This window comes from Nicotiana attenuata, unplaced genomic scaffold (assembly GCF_001879085.1).
Source record: "Nicotiana attenuata strain UT unplaced genomic scaffold, NIATTr2, whole genome shotgun sequence".
Taxonomy (NCBI): domain Eukaryota; kingdom Viridiplantae; phylum Streptophyta; class Magnoliopsida; order Solanales; family Solanaceae; genus Nicotiana; species Nicotiana attenuata.
In genome coordinates, this window is record NW_017670753.1 from 132,065 (window position 1) to 149,153 (window position 17,089).

The 17,089-nt window shown below is 38.3% G+C and overlaps 1 pseudogene; it reads left to right on the forward strand.

Annotated features, from left to right (window-relative positions):
- Positions 1-17,089, forward strand: part of LOC109243007 — a 29,977-nt pseudogene that overhangs the window by 3,334 nt on the left and 9,554 nt on the right.

Consider the following 17,089-nt stretch of genomic DNA (forward strand, 5'->3'; position numbering starts at 1 on the left):
CCCCCCCCCATTAGGGGAGGAGTTTTGCCACTTTTACAACGTCTGCCCGGCGCAGCTCTCCCCTTATTTATACAAAGTTTTTCTGATGCCGGCGAAGTACGTAGAGTTGGCCGGCTGTGAGGTCAATATTCGCCATCTGCTGCATCTATTCTTGCCCAGCTTTTATAGAGGTACATTGATACATCTGCGGCATTGTGGAATCAAAAGGTTGGTGGCCGGAATGGACGATAAGGCGAACCAGCGGTTTTGGCATAAATACTTCTTCATCAAGACCGAGCATCTGGTGGCGAATCCGACCGGGTTTCCCGAGCAATGGAACTATAATTGTAAGTATCTTGTCATATGTTTGTTATTTTCTTTCTTTCGTTTTCGACTCACTCACGGTTTCCGTGTTCTCTGCTGAGAGGCGTGCACCTTCTCCCATCTTCGATATTGAAGATTGTGTGGCTCGCGTATTACCCCACACCGTGGGAATTCGTGACTGGGCATCCTTTCACAAGCATTTCGGACCGAAGACTTCGTCCAGTAAGTGTTATTTCTCCCTTCCAGCTTATTGCCGTTTGCTATCGCCTTTTGATGCGACCTTCCTTTGGTGCTAGGTCGGTGAGTTTCCAAAAAGGCGAGGGCTCCAGTCCCTGCATTTTGCCAGGCCGTCGCGTCAGTTGGAATGCAGTGTGCTTTAGCTGAGTTTGCTCGAGGGGGTCGGACTCAGGTTCCGCCATTGAGGGACTCCGTCCCTCAAACTGTTGCCGTGACGGATAAGATCTCTTCTCAGCCTATTTTTTACCTCGTTGACGAGTCATCTCACAGTGAGGAGACATCGCTGAGGAAAAGGCGAAGGGTGGAGACCGGGAAGGCCATCGTAGCTGATGTTGAGTCGGAAAGGTTCATCATTTTGGAAGCGGAATCAATGCCTACACCAGGCGTCGGGGTCGTCTCTACTGCGGGTGCCGGCATGGAGAGGATGTCCTCTGAGGTTGAGGGGATTCGTGGTGGCGGAGAGCTTATGCGAGCTGCTTAGGGTGGCTCATCGTCGACGGCGGGGAGAGGTAGAGCTGTCCCTGCGGAAGACGATGACTCTGGTTCGGTGACCCTGAGGAGGTACGGACCTTCGTGGAGAAGACTGCTCGCGTGGAGGTAAGGACGGAGGGTCCTAATCGACACTAGTCATTCTCGTAGACTACGATCTTTTGGCCAACTCAGAACGGGCAATGCCGACTTTTGCTCCCTTGTGCTCGGATTCTGAGAATAGGACGTTGCAGACGCTGAAAGACACGGATCTGTCGTTGGGCATATCTGGCATGGCCTTGCGAGTAAGTCTGCTTTTCCCATGTTAGGTTAGTTCATCTCGTATGTGTAATTTGCTTTCACTGACCTCTTCTCTTCCCCCTTATTTTTTGTATGTCAGACCCTTATCTTGGGAATTGAGCGCGATCGGCGTGAAAGCGGAGGACAGTTGTTTTCAAGATTATGACATCCAAGTACCAAGAGTACCGTTCTAAGCACCGAACATTGGTTGACTTACTCAAACAGGACGGCCAGTTTTTGTCGCTCTGTGATGGGCTCAAGCAGAAAGACGAGGAGCTGAAAGCGAAGGACGAAGAGCTGAGCAGAAGGACGAGGAGCTTTTAAGGGCCATCAGCAGATGCAGCGTTTTTGAGGGAGCGCTAAAGGTTAAGGAGGACGAGCTCGAGGTGAGCAAGGGAGTGATGGCCGAGAATGCAGATCTTCAGGCGCAGGTGGCGTCTCTAAAGGTCGAGTTTGAGCAAAGCGAGGTCAGGGTTGTTGACTTGGGGGCGGAATTGAGCACTAGGGTTACAGAGCTGAATCTGGCTGAAAGGACCAGGATGCCCGCTGTGGCGAAGGCAGCAGCTTTAGAGGGTACCCTATGTGTTTGTAGGTCTGAGCAAGCTAACGAGGCGGAGACGTCGGCGCTCAAGGTGGCGAGGTTGGAGGAGCGTGTCGAGAGTTTGGAGGCAAAGTAATCTGGACTGAATGAATAGATCGTCACCTTAAAGGCCGAGAAGGAGTAACAGCAGGCCCATCTGTCTACTTCTCATACCTTTGCCGATCCTAGTGTATCACGGGAACTGTACGAGATGTGGGTTCACGCTGAGGCTCAACTTGACGTGTACAAGTCTTTGAAGGCTGCCGGGAAGGTTTCCGAGGTGGAGCTTGAGGGCGTCCGTGTCAAGGCACGTGCAGCTCGTAAAGCTTGTGGTTATGACCCTGGTACACCTAGCGGGGATGATAATGACGATGCTGTGGATGGGCTTGCCTCTGATCCTTGGTATGATGATGAGTATGATATGACGTGAAGCTTTTGTACTTGGTATTTTTTTGGTTTGCTATTTTTGTGAGGGCGTCCTCGAGCCCTTTGTAAAAAGTGTTGTAGTCCAACAATTGAAATGGAACAATTGCCTTTTTGCTATGTATTTTCGGATTCCCGTTCTCTTTTTCTTCTCGTTTGCTTTGTGTGAAAGTCCCTAATTTTCGGCCATTTGCATGTAATGTTGATTTTGGCAGAGTCGAACATAGACTGACTTGAGGCCGACAATTAGTTAGCTCGAACGAGATCGAACGTAAAGTAATTCGAGCGAGTCGAGTATAAAGTACTTCCAGCAAGGTCGAGTGTCGAATATTTCGAGCGAGGTCGAATGTGAAGTGATTCGAGCGAGGTCGAATGTTAAGTAATTCGAGCGAGGGTCGAATGTAAAGTAATTCGAGCGAGGTCGAATGTTAAGTAATTCGAATGAGGTCGAATGTTAAGTAATTCGAACGAGGGTCGAATGTAAAGTAATTCGAGCGAGGTCGAATGTTAAGTAATTTGAGCGAGGTCGAATGTTAAGTAATTCGAGCGAAGTCGAATGTAAAGTAATTTCAGCGAGGGTCAAATGTAAAGTAATTCGAGCAAGGTCGAATGTAGGATGTAGAATGACTTGGTGGAGTTGTGCAAAAAATGTTGCATGCTGCTTTGTTTATTTCATTCGTTGGAGAATATTACATGTTTCTGTTTTGTTCCGTACATACATTTGAGAAGTTCTAGTCTACCTAGTGTTGATACCCATTTTTTCCCTATGTATATTTATATATACTCAAAATATTCTCAAAATAGTATGTACATGCATATATAAGCATACCCAAGAGTTTTGGTATTTTTCCTTATTTTAAAGATTTTTTAAAATCACTTTGTTGTCTATTTTAATAGTACAAAATTCAATAATTATTTCCAGACTATCATTTTTGGTGAATAATTTATCTTATTCTCATATTTACACCCAGATATAACTAAGGTGATTTTTTGCATATTTTATATAATTTATTTGGTATTTTTAAAGCTAAATTGCTATAATTGCAATTATAGCCTATTTTCCGATTAATAGTATTTTATAATTACAAAATTGCTCCCAGTGTTTTTTAATTAACATTTATATGTTATTACTCAATTTAGTGCTTTTAATTGGTTTTTAAAACTATTTTAACTATTTTTATTAAAATAAAAAGATAAGAAATGGTTGTTTAACATTTAGCCTCGTTCATTTCAATTATAACCCCTTTACATTCAAATTTTAACCACAAATTGAACCCCCAATTTCAACCCCAAAACCCCCGACCCAGTCCTCAAATCACCAAACCCATACCCGATTTAATGACCCAGTCCAGCTTTAATCTAATCTGAGCCGTTAATCAAATGAGATCAACGGCCCAGGTTTTATTTCCAAAATTAAATTCAACAACCCCCCCCCCCCCAAACCCCTCATTTCAGAGACGGTCTCTCTCTCTCTCTCTCTACACTGACTCTCGCTCTCCCTTCTCTCTAGAACCTTCTGGTTCTCTCCTTCATCTCCGATGAATCGACCGCCTCTCCGGCCACCTCCAGCCTCACTTCTCTCGACCACCAGCCACCGTGAAACCTTGTCTTGTTGATTCCCTCTATCTTCGAGACTCCAGAAGCCTCCACCATGCAAGATGGTCATCGGAAGCTCTGCCTGGTTTGTCTTTGACCTTTCTCCGATGGTTTATGGTTTGATGGTGCTGCGAGCATCATTATTAACGACTTTCCCTTGCCAAATATACACATCTTGATTGACAACTGCGCCAAGCATAAGTTGTAGTCATTCGTTAATTGTTTTGCCGGGTACCATCAGATATGGATGGATGAAGAGGATGCTGAGAAAACGGTTTTCATTACACCATGGAGGATGTATTGTTACAAAATGATGCCGTTTGGGTTAAAGAATGCAGGGGCCACCTACATGAGGGCCATGACCATAATTTTTCATGACATGATACACAAGGAGATCGAAGTGTATGTAGACGACGTCATCATCAAATCCAAGAAAGCCGCTGATCACATGGGAGATTTGAGGAAATTCTTCAATAAGACTGAGAAGGTACAACCTGAAGCTGAATCCCGCAAAATGTGCATTTGGGGTTCCTGCCGGAAAACTACTTGGGTTCATTGTGAGCCGTCGAGGGATAGAATTGGATCCATCAAAGGTCAAAGCTATTCAAGAATTGCCGTCGCCGAAGAGCAAGAAGGAGGTTATGAGTTTCTTGGGAGACTTAACTACATCAGCCGGTTCATAGCTCAGTCCAGTGTCATTTGTGAGCCGATCTTTAAGATGTTGAAGAAGGACACCGCTACCAAATGGACTGACGACTGCCAGAAAGCCTTCGACAGAATCAAAGAGTACCTATCAACACCGCCAGTACTGGTTCCGCCCGAACCAGGTAGACCCCTGCTATTCTACCTTGCAGTATTGGATGGAGCGTTTGGTTGTGTTCTGGGGCAGCATGATGAAACGGGGAGAAAAGAGCAGGCCATTTATTATCTCAGCAAGAAGCACACCCCGTACGAGGCCCGGTATTCCTTACTAGAGCGCACCTGTTGTGATCTAACTTGGGTAGTTCAGAAGTTGAGGCATTATTTCTGTGCTTACACCACGTATCTCATATCAAGAATGGACCCATTGAAGTATATCTTTCAGAAGCCCATGCCCACCGGCAAGCTAGCCAAGTGGCAGATCCTGCTGAGTGAATTTGACATTGTCTACGTGACTCAGAAAGCAATCAAAGGACAGGCCCTAGCAGATCACCTCGCTGAAAACCCTGTGGATGGAAAATACGAACCCCTAAAGACGTATTTTCCTGATGAGGAGGTGTCATTTGTAGGAGAAGACATTGCAGAATCCTATGATGGTTGGAGGATGTTTTTCGATGGTGCAGCAAATTTCAAAAGAGTTGGCATATGAGCAGTTCTAGTGTCAGAAACCGGCCAGCATTATCCGGTATCCGCCAAGCTCAGGTTCCCGTGCACCAACAATATGGCCGAGTAAGAAGCTTGTATCTTGGGGCTCAAGATGGCTGTTGACATGAACGTCCAAGAGTTGCTAGTGATCGGAGATTCGAATTTGCTTATACATCAGGTCCGAGAAGAATGGGCGACCAAGAACTCCAAGATACTCCCGTATTTGCATCATGTACAGGAGTTGAGAAAGAGGTTCATAAAGACAGAGTTCTGGCATGTTCCCAGAGTCCAGAATGAGTTTGCCGATGCATTGGCCACTCTATCATCCATGATTCAGCATCCAGATAAGAACTTCATAGACCCTATTCCAGTAAAGATTCATGATCAGCCAGCTTACTGTGCTCATGTCGAGGAAGAAGCAGACGGAAAGTCTTGGTTTCACGACATCAAGGAATTTTTTGCCAAAGGAAAATATCCAGAGCTTGCAAATGCTATGCAGAAGCGCACTCTGCGAAGATTATCCAACAATTTCTTCCACAGCGGAGGAATCCTATATAGGAGAACTCCTGATTTGGGATTGCTAAGGTGTGTTAACGCAAAGGAAGCATCCAAACTGCTAGAGGAAATTCATGCTGGGACCTGTGGTCCACATATGAACGGTTTTGTCTTAGCCAAGAAGATACTCCGGGCAGGTTATTTCTGGATGACTATGGAAATGGACTGCATCCAGTATGTTCGAAAGTGCCACCGCTGTCAGATCCATGCAGACATAATAAAAGTGCCTCCAAATGAGCTTAATGCAACGAGCTCGCCATGGCCGTTCGCCGCATGGGGAATGGATGTTATCAGACCAATCGAATCTGCCGCATCAAATGGGCATAGGTTTATCCTAGTAGCAATTGATTATTTCACTAAATGGATTGAAGCAGCATCTTACAGAGCAGTGACCAAGAAAGTCGTGGCAGACTTTGTCCGTGACCGTATCGTTTGTCGATTCGGGATCCCAGAATCATTCATTACTGACAATGGCTCCAACCTCAATAGTGATTTGATGAAAGCCATGTGCGAAACCTTCAAGATCAAACACAAGAATTCCACAGCCTACAGACCTCAGATGAACGGAGCTGTAGAAGCTGCCAATAAGAACATCAAGAAGATATTGAGAAAGATGGTAGAAAAGCATAAGCAGTGGCATGAGAAGCTGTCATTTGCTTTGTTAGGTTATCGCACCACAGTCCGCACATCGACTGGCGCAGCTCCCTATATGCTGGTTTATGGTACGGAAGCGGTCATCCCCGCCGAGGTAGAAATTCCATCCCTAAGAATCATACAGGAAGTAGAAATCGACGATGTAGAATGGGTAAAGAGTCATTACGAACAGTTAGCTCTCATAGATGGGAAGAGAATGAACGCGGTTTGCCATGGTCAACTTTACCAGAACAGAATGACCAGAGCCTTCAACAAAAGAGTCAGACCAAGACGGTATACACCTGGGCAGCTGGTCTTGAAGAAGATTTTTCCACATCAAGATGAAGCCAAAGGGAAGTTCTCCCCTAACTGGAAAGGTCCATATATGGTTCATCGGGTTCTGACAGGAGGAGCCCTCATACTTGCAGAAATGAACAGAGAAGTTTGGCCAAAACCAATAAATTCAGATACAGTCAAGCGATGCTATGTGTAACCATTTATGATTTCCTTATGTAATTTGAACTACGTCTGACCTGATTCCCGTTTAAGAGGGGATACGTAGGCAGCCTTATGGGTTCGGTCACAATTCAATAAAATTTTCATTTCCCCTCGCAATTGGAAACTGGGGCAGAATTTTGAGGAGGACCCTCAAAATTCCGAAGTAATTTCAGCCATTTACCGCAAGCAGCCGTCAGAAGCAGCAACCCACTAAACTGGGGCAGAATTTTGAGGAGGACCCTAAAAATTCCGTAGCAAGAAAGGTCGCAATGTTTTGAACCACGTCGCGGTCGTTGGTTCATCTAAAGCTTTTTTTGAATATATATATACATATATCATACCTTTAACAAAACTCATGCATGCCTATTATTGAAATCGCTNGGAATAGTGGTCCTAAATACCCTCTAGGACTTATAGGACGGGACGAGTAATAGCACGCAATAAGCATTCGTGACCAATCCACACGTTTAAATAACCTTTACGGGGTGGGAAGGGTAGAATATGGAGATGATGACCGATGCGCTAATATCACGTGCGACCCTTCTTTGAGGAGTGATTGCTGGGTATTGCATTGAAGTGATTCATATTAATCATAAACCTAGGATCCCTTTTCCTTTGTTTGTCTTTGTTTGCTCTCTTTAGAATTGTTTAGACCTTTCAAATCTCTGCTCTCTTTCTATTTACTTTCACAAGTTTCAATTAACAAGTCCTTATTTGAGCCTTGATTGATTATTTGTAAAGTCACAACATAGCATGGTCGGGAACCACACTAGTGGATCTTGAGGGGTGCCTAACATCTTCCCCTCGAGATAATTTCTAGCCCTTACCCGAACTCTGGTTTTCAAATTCAAAACCCTTAGTGTCCTAAAGCACTTAATCATTAGGTGGCGACTCTTCAAATCCAAAAATCCAATTCCCAAACGGGAATAGAGTTGTCTTCCCGAATGTCGTAAACCCGATTTCGCTTTAGAAAAAGGGGGCGTCGACACCTAGTCCCTTCAGCTCGGCCTGGAGAAGTAGTCGATAGGCGGGGCAATGAATTATACTTGAACTTCGAGACGTCCTCTTCGTCGCCTCATTAAAAACCTCCCCGATAAAACCCAATTGGGATAAAACCCGGGTGAGGGAAAAATAGTACGACTTGGAGGGTGTCCATTCTCAGAAGTTGAAGTATTTGAGGTGGGCGATGTTCCAATTGGTTGGTAGTAGCTTTCCCTCCATTGTTTCTAGTTGGAATGATCCTTTGTTTGCCGCTGCCGTGATTTTGTATGGCCCTTCCTAATTGGTTCCTAGTTTACCTTCTCTTGGGTCTTTGCTCGCTTGTGTTTTAGCCTTGAGTATATAGTCCCCGACTTTGAGTGGTCTTACTTTGGCTTTTTGTTGTAATACCGTTCTGCTTGCTGATTTTGGACTATCATCCTTATGTGAGCCATGTCTCTTCGCTCCTCCACTTCGATTTTGGTATGGTAATTCGGTATTTACCAAATTATGCACAACCCAATTTAAACCTACCTCTAACATAAGCCACTATATCTTATGGGTTCTTTTCAAGAATATACAGTCGAATACACTGATTACTTTTCCAAATCAATATATATACATTATACATATATTATACATAAATTATACATTTACCGACTAGAAGGAGAGCCTGGGAGCAATAGTAAAATTAACTCCGTGTGACCTATATGTTGTATTAGGGTAGGCTGTCTATATCACACCCTTTAGTGTGCAGCCTTCCCCGAACCATCACTACAACATTATGCATATATAGCTACGAAATTTTAGCTATAGATTTAAAAATCGTGGCTAGTACCTAACAATAGCCACAAATATTCAAATTCCATGGCTATTTACAAATTTATAAAATTTCTTAGCCACAAAAGTTAAATTGGCAAAGCTATTTCCTCATTTTTGCTATAATTGCTAATAATCGTAGCAATAATTACCTAAATAGCTACAAATTTATTGCTACAATAAAATTTCATAGCTAATCATAATTTTTTGCCACATGATAAAAGTTACTGTAGCAATAGTAATCTTTTAGCTATAATAAATTATTTGAAGCAAAAAATAGTAGCTAAATACGTATTTTTGCTTCAAGTTATCAAAAACTTGTGGCAATAGTTAAATAATATAGCCACAAAGTTATTGCTATAATATAATTTCGTAGCTAATATTAATTCTAACTACGAATTAAAATTTATCGTAGCAACAGTAACCTTTTAGCCATAACAAGTTATCTAAAATAAAATATTATAGTTAAACAAATTTCTTTTGCTTCAAGAACTAAATTACCGTGGCAACAATTGGTTTAATAGCTACAGAATAAGATGATACAGCCACGAATTTATTTTTGAGATAAATTCCGCAGCTAATTATTATTTTTTGCCACAAGTTAAAACTTGCTATAGCAATAATCTTTTAGCTACATAAAATTACCTAAAACAAAATCGTGTATCTAAATGAATATTTTTGCCTCAAATTAACCACACAACAAAAATAGTTAGCTTAAGAATTACATAGATAGAATATAATATTTAATTATCTATCCCTAACAATATTGTTCATGTAAATTTTTATATAATTTTCATATATCTAGGTACATTTAGAATTACTAATTTAATATAGTTAATACTAAGATCTTTGGAAAACTAAATATATTATATTTCTTATCAAATAAGTGTATTTTATAATTTCCAATTATAAATAAAAATAATTGAAGTATATCTAACTAATGATGAATAATCAATTATATAGTAGAGTTTAAACAACCATAATGTTGTAACACTTACATTCTATAGCAAATTATTTATATTAATCTATACAATAATAGATTATAATGATATGATCCATTACTATCTCAATAACTTATTAATTATCATAAATTAAGTTATATAGTGATTCTAAAAATTGAGATTTTAATATCATTCGAAAGGGAAGGCCTCTCTTATGACTATTATTATTTTTATGACAAAATATATAAAATTAAAAAAAAATACTTTATCAATATTTTTCAAACAAAACAAACTAAAATTTTGAATCTTTAAACTAATGGGAATCATAAGGTTTGCCATGTAGCTAAATAAAAAAAGTGATAAGCGATGATATAAAAATCTAATTAATGAAATTAATATCTTACAATAAATAATTTAATATACAATGATATAGGGAATTATCAGTTGTTTGAATAACTGAAAAAAGATTAATGGCAATTTGTTTGGAACATAGTTTGTCTAAAGTTGAACATGTTTTCTTATTAAAATTAGGACAAAATGATGATATCGTTCATTGGTCAATAAAACAAGTTTCAACCTTTGTTAAACCTTAGGTTATCTTTCCCTCAGAAAAGAAAATATTTCGTTTTGATTCTTAATGCTTATAGTATACGTGAGTCCTAGCTGCTAAATATTAGGACTAATTATGTAAAAGTTCAAATAGGGAAAGAATTAATACGCAAAATTTTAATTAATTTTAAAGTTCTGAAATTTAGAAAAATAATAAAATGACTATTTTGTCCAATATAAAATCAGTTTTTAAAGGATAAAAAAGGTGAAAAGATATTTCAAAATTCAATCATCTCAATAACGGTGAGTCGGTGATGCCGATTAATTGTTAACAATCGAAGTAAATTATACCAAAAAAATAGTCACCATAACATATAAACTGCACAATTACTTGGAATCATGATGAAAAATGTTTTTGTCACAAGCTTAGTTGAGAGACACGACAATGATTCCTAAAACTAAGAAAATAACTAAATGACTATTTTGTCTAGTGTAAAATCAAATGTTAAAGGGTAAAAATGGCGAACGATTTTGCTAAGGGGTTTTGTGCTTTTAATATAGTACTAGACTTAGGGTACGCGAGATGCGCGTGAATCCTGTCTCAATGAATATAAATTTATTTAAAAAATAGTATTAAATTATAAAATAAAAGTGTAAGTTCCTAAAGATGATCATGAAGATTAATTGTGTATAACTAATGTAACGACCCGACCGGCCGTTTTGCCTTTTAGAACCCCGTTCCCCTAAATAAAGCCTCCTGTACTTGCTTTAACTAATTTATAGCTTGCGGGGACGGTTGGTCGGGGAGTTGGAAGAGTTTTCGAGTAGAATATGTCCATTTGCTTCTTTAAGATTTTCTTAAAAGGCCAACTTTGACTTCGGTCAACTTTCTTGGGAAACGGACCCGAATTCGTGATTTGACGGTCCTGGAGGGTCCGTGAGAAAATATAGGACCGAGCGCACGTCCGGAATCGAATTTCGAGGTCCCTAGCCCGAGTAATGAATTTTTATGTGAAATTGTTAAACTGAAGTTTTAAAGAATTAAAGAAACTAAGTACTCATTGATTTCCTAGGTACCGGGCTTAGATTCCGAAACTTGGTACAGGACCGAAATATCAGTTAAGACTTACCCGTAAAATTTGGCGCCAATCCGAGTAGTTTAAGGGCGTTTTGACCCGTTAGAGGAGAATTAAGAACTTGAAGATTCAATAGTTTAATTCATTTGGTTTTAGGGGGTGATTCCAAGATTTAGCGTTGTTTTGGGAGTTCCGGGGGTTCGAGTAGGTCCGCCTCGTGATTTCAGACTTGTCTTTATGTTCGGGCGGGGCTCGGGAGCCCCGAGCGTCAAACGAGCGAGGTTCGAGCGAAGTAGGAAAATTGAAGAAGAGCTGAAGTTGCTGCTTCTGTCATAACCGCATCTGCGGTTCTTGGACCACAGAAGCGGGACCGCAGATGCGGTCAGCCCATCGCAGAAGCGGAAGGGCCCAGGCCAAGGGGAACCGCAGAAGCGGCCCAGGGACCGCAGAAGCGGTTCTGCTTAAGCGACCCCCAGACCGCAGAAGCGGTCCAACCATTTAGGGCCCAAGCCGCAGAAGCGGCCCAATAACCGCAGAAGCGGTTCCGCATATGCGGGCCTCAGACCGCTGAAGCGGTCCAACCCCCTCTTGCCCAGTTCCGCTGATGCGGCTCCATTTCCGCAGGTGCGGGATCGCAGATGCTGTCCCCTAACCGCAGAAGCGGAAATCGCTGGGCAGGGCCTTCATTTAATTCGAACTCAACACCATTTTTATCATTTCACACTCCACACTTAGGCGATTTGGGGGCTTCCAAAGAGAGGATTTCAACATAGCACTTCAAGGTAAGTTACTCCCATTCATTATTAGTTTAAATACGTGTATATTAGGTAGATTAAACACTAAAAATTTGATAAAATCAAAGGGTTAGAGCTAGACCTAGGGTTTTAATAAAACTAAGATTTAAGCATGAAATTTGTTATGAAATGGACTAGAAATCATATATTATTGATCCCTAGGTTGTAGGTAAATATTATTAAAGAAGTCACGTAAAATATTATTAAATAGTATTTTATTGGGTGTAAAAAATTCACACTTTCTTATTAATTAATATGTTATGATGGCCAAAGGCTAAAAATTAGAATTTCTTTCTTAGTTCAATAAGGTAATATTTGATAACACAATTTTAGGTGATTTAAATATTTAAAATAATAGGAAAGTAATTTAAATTACAATTATGTTCAATGTGAAATTTATTGGCGAAAGATATTTCGCTAACGACCTTCGTGCTTTTAATATAGTATAGATAAAAATATAGATAGATAGATATAATAATAATTATTAATATAATTAAAAAAAACTAAAAATTAATAGGCTAATATAATTGAAATATGAGCGTATAACAAATCTAAGAAAAAAATCATATAGGACAGGAAAAATTGTAAAGAATATTCTTTTATACAAACAGTTGTTTTTCTCTATCTTGCTTAATGTAAATTCCATATTTTTTTTGCGTAGGTAATTTTCTTATACATATTTGTTTTGTTATTAATTTATTTGCATTTATGGATTTGCCTAATCACCGAAAAAGTAGTGCTTTTTATTTTGATTTAAGTAAGAAGTAAAAAAAAGAAGCAACAATAGTACTACTAGTATATAAGGAAAAGTAAAGCAATACCAAAGACAAATCTGTTTGACCCAAAAGTTATCAGATACTTTTTAAGTGAGAACAATCAAAATGAATCAAGGATCAATCGTAATCGAAGATAATAAGACCTAGATATGTGTATTATATTTGTTATAGCTTCCAATAGATTGGATATTCAAGAGAAAGAGAGAGAGAGAGAGAGAGGGAGAGAGCTTGTTCAATAATAAAAAATGCTTCTTCCTATACAACATCGGGATCCTCCTTTATATAATAGGAGACCCTCCTTAAAATAATAAAATAATACAGAGATTGGTCGCGTTCCTTCAAGAGAGACGACGGAACCGATGATACACTTTACGCCGACATTCTTAGGTCGTGCCCTCACTTCGGTTAGCGTATATTCGTTGGTCGTTCCTGCCAACGTGGAGACGTAATGGGCAGAATTTGACTCTATACAAAATCAAAACCTAATCTCATATCCTCTCCCTCTCTGCCGTCATCCCCTCCTCCTCCTTTCCCATTTCTTCTACCATTGAAATTGACTCCTTCTTAATTTCGAGTTATATTAATATCTCTATATTTTAAGGTTTTTGAATCTCATTATATCTATTTGACTTAGACTTTTGGGTTAAATTTTGCAGGTTATCCCAATAATTTTATAAATATTGTATCTTATTTGTTATAAATATTGCGTGAGAACTTGAAAATAATAAGGTTGTAATGTTGGGACGAGGATTCCTTAAGAAATTCTTTAAAAGGTGTACAGGTTCGTTTATTTGTGTTGTTGCTTTGAATTTTTCCCTTTTGTTATTTGTTAAAAATACTTGTAAAAGAATATCAAGACACAATTTTTTCTTATTGAAATTCTATTAGTAGCATTTTAACAAATTAAACTTGAACTTTGTATTATAATTTTCCTTGGGTTTGCTCATCATTTTTGTGCTAATTGCTGTTTCTTTTGAAATTACAAGGTACATTTTAATTCTTGAATGCAAGAAGATCAGGGATCGAGTGGCAACATTTTCAATCACATATTCAATTACTTAGGATTTTTTTTTGATGTGGAACTCCCTAGAATTTATAAATTAAATATAAAATATCTAGCCTAATGTACATAGTTTGTATTATTTTAGTTTGATAATAAATTAAATTTGTGTTCATCTTATTATCTAACCTCTCATTAGCTAGTTTTTATTCTACAGATTTTATTGTGTCTCTTGTAGAATGGTTGTATATTGAGGATGCATCAATTTTAGATGTATAATTGTATATTTTAGAATTAACTTTTCGAATTATTCAGATTAGTTTGTATGAAGTAAGTAATATTCAGAGCTTATTATGTTTCTACTTTTAATAAAATAAACTATGCATGGATATGGAATATTTAAAATACTTAAAAATATTTAGTGAGGTAAAAAATAGCAGCGCCTTTGCGATGGAAACATTTGTTGTCACTAATAAATTACTTTTTCATCACTAATTAAAATATAATAGAAAATCTAATCAGAAAATAAATATATATATAAAATAATTAATCATGGATACTGGTGATGATTTATAGCTACAAAATTTTGAATTCGTAGCTAAATATAAATTCTACACTCCGTGGCTAATATGTGAGCACAGCTACATAAAATTATTTGTGGCAAAACACGTTACATCTTTTGCCACAATATATCCCTTTGTGGCTAGGATAAAAGATAGCTACAAAGTTATTTTTTTTGTAGCAAAAGAATAAACTTATTAGTTACAAACATAATTTTTCGTGGCAATAGTTTTATCAATATAGCCACACCATAAATTTTCTTGTAGCAATATGTATTAATCCTTAGCCATGAAACGTTAAAGTTTGTAGCTAACTTTTAGCTACACTACATTTTGCTACGCATGCTACGGAAAAAAATATTATAGCTAAAGTGTTTAGCTACGGAAGTTTTTGCATTTAGCTACGATATACTTCGTAGCTATATATGCATAATGTTGTAGTGCATGCATGAACGTTCGTCGACTATTCTCTATTTAAGTGATTAGTGGGTGGCTATTTAGGTTAATTTTCACGATATGTTTGTCCCTGCTAGTAAAAAAATCATAGAAAAATGTAGTCCAAAGGGAAAAATTCCTATCATTTGGTACGATGAAAGCTTGTTACTTCACTCAAATTGATCTTTTTTTGCTACTGTGGTGAATCAGGTGGATCCATTTTGTTTAATACACAAAATGTTAGTGAACCAGGAAAGTTATTGTCTCAACTTGAAAATATGATGGATGAAATAGCAAATTTGGCAGCAAAGGAAAATGATGGGGAAAAAGTTTGCTACTAAAGAAGCCAATTTTTCATCACCCGAGAAACTTTATACACTTGCACAGTGCACTCCTGATCTCTCTGATTCTTCTTGTGACCGTTGCTTGAGCACTGCTATTGGAAATTTACCTCGTCATGGCAGTAGAGGTGGTAGAGTTCTTCTTCCTAGCTGTAATGTTAGGTATGAGTTGTATTCTTTTTACAACGTTACGGCTGTGGCGCTACCACCTCCGCCGCCAGTTCGCCTTTCTCCGCCACCACCTTCTTCACAGCCCGGTCCAACGACCAGCGATCAAGGTAACTTCTTCAACCGAACCCAATATTTTCAAATGGAAAATACATACATATATATAAAAAATTGTGAAAATTTAAGCAAACATAGATTTTGAACCTATAATATAAAAACTACTATAGTACTAGTCTTGTATTTCCTATTCCTAATCTCTTGCTATTACATATTGTGCCATTATTTCCAGCTAGATTGACTCTATTCTTATAGTATCGTACTTTTAGATCTCTGTTATTGCATGTTGCTCCATTTGCGCCTGTGTCTAATTACCTTGTTGTTGCTACTGTCTGTTTATTGCTTCATTTTCAATTCTCTTGAGCCGATAGTCTTCCGGAAATAGTCTCTCTAACTACTATGAATTCACTCCGAGAACCTTGAGTTAAGTTTAAATTATAAATCCGTCTCTGTCTCGCATTGCCTCTCCGTATCTAGTGACAAAAACAACAATAACATATACTCAGTATAGTTCCACAATTGGAGTCTGGGAAAGGTAATGTATACACAGCCTTTACTCCTACCTTATAAAAGTAGAGTGGTTGTTTCAATAGACGCTCAACTCAAGGATAGCATAATCACAGCAGTTTAAAAAGAATTACGATGGTGATGACAACCACGATGAATTCTAGCGACTTATTTATTGTTTCGCTTTCCTATTTGGGACCTTATATTTCTTTCCTATTCTAAGTTTATGTTTAAATAAAACACTGTTTAACTGATGCAGGAAAAGGGGGAATTGCATCTGGAGTAATAATTGCCATAGTTGTTCCTATTGCTGTTTCAGTTCCACTACTAAAATTCCTGCATAAAGCGACCAAAATTTAGCGATCAAAGTTGGTTTGCCAAGAAAATCGACCAAAGTTGGTCACTAAACTGGTGAAAATAATAAAATAATATTTTTAAATAAACTAGCGACCAACGTTGGTCGCAACTTGGTCGAAAATTTTGTCAAACTGTTGACCGGACTGGTCAGACTTGCTTAGTCAAAGAATTACTCAGATTAGCGACCAATGTTGGTCGCTTCATGGGACCCACTTATTAAATTTTAATAATTATAACATTATTTTTAAAAAATAACAAAATATAAATAAATAAAATTTAAAATTAGCGACCAAGGTTGGTCGCTATATAAAGAGAAAACAGGTTGAGACCAACTTTGGTCGCTAATTTGGGACCCAGTTATAAAATTTTAATAATTATAATTTTGTTCAAAAAAAATTATAAAATATAAATAAATATAATTCAACTTTAGCGACCACTGTTGGTCGCTCAGTAGAGTATAGACCAACTTTGGTCGCTAATCTGGGACCCGGTTAATATTTTAAATATAATAAAAAAGATAAATAAATCTGATTTAAGTTTAGCGTCCAACTTAGGTCGCTAATTTAAAATTACGTATGCTTAGCGACCAAAGTTGGTCGCTATTTAGGTCAACAAAGGTCAAAATTAAAAATCACTTTTGTATTTAGTAAATAAAGAATATAAATGTTAGCCGTTAACACTTTTGTAATACAAGGGATGAATAGTACTACGAAGCGTGCGTGTGTGTGTCTCTCTCTCTCTCTCTCTCTCTCTATATATATATATATATATATATATATATATATATATATATA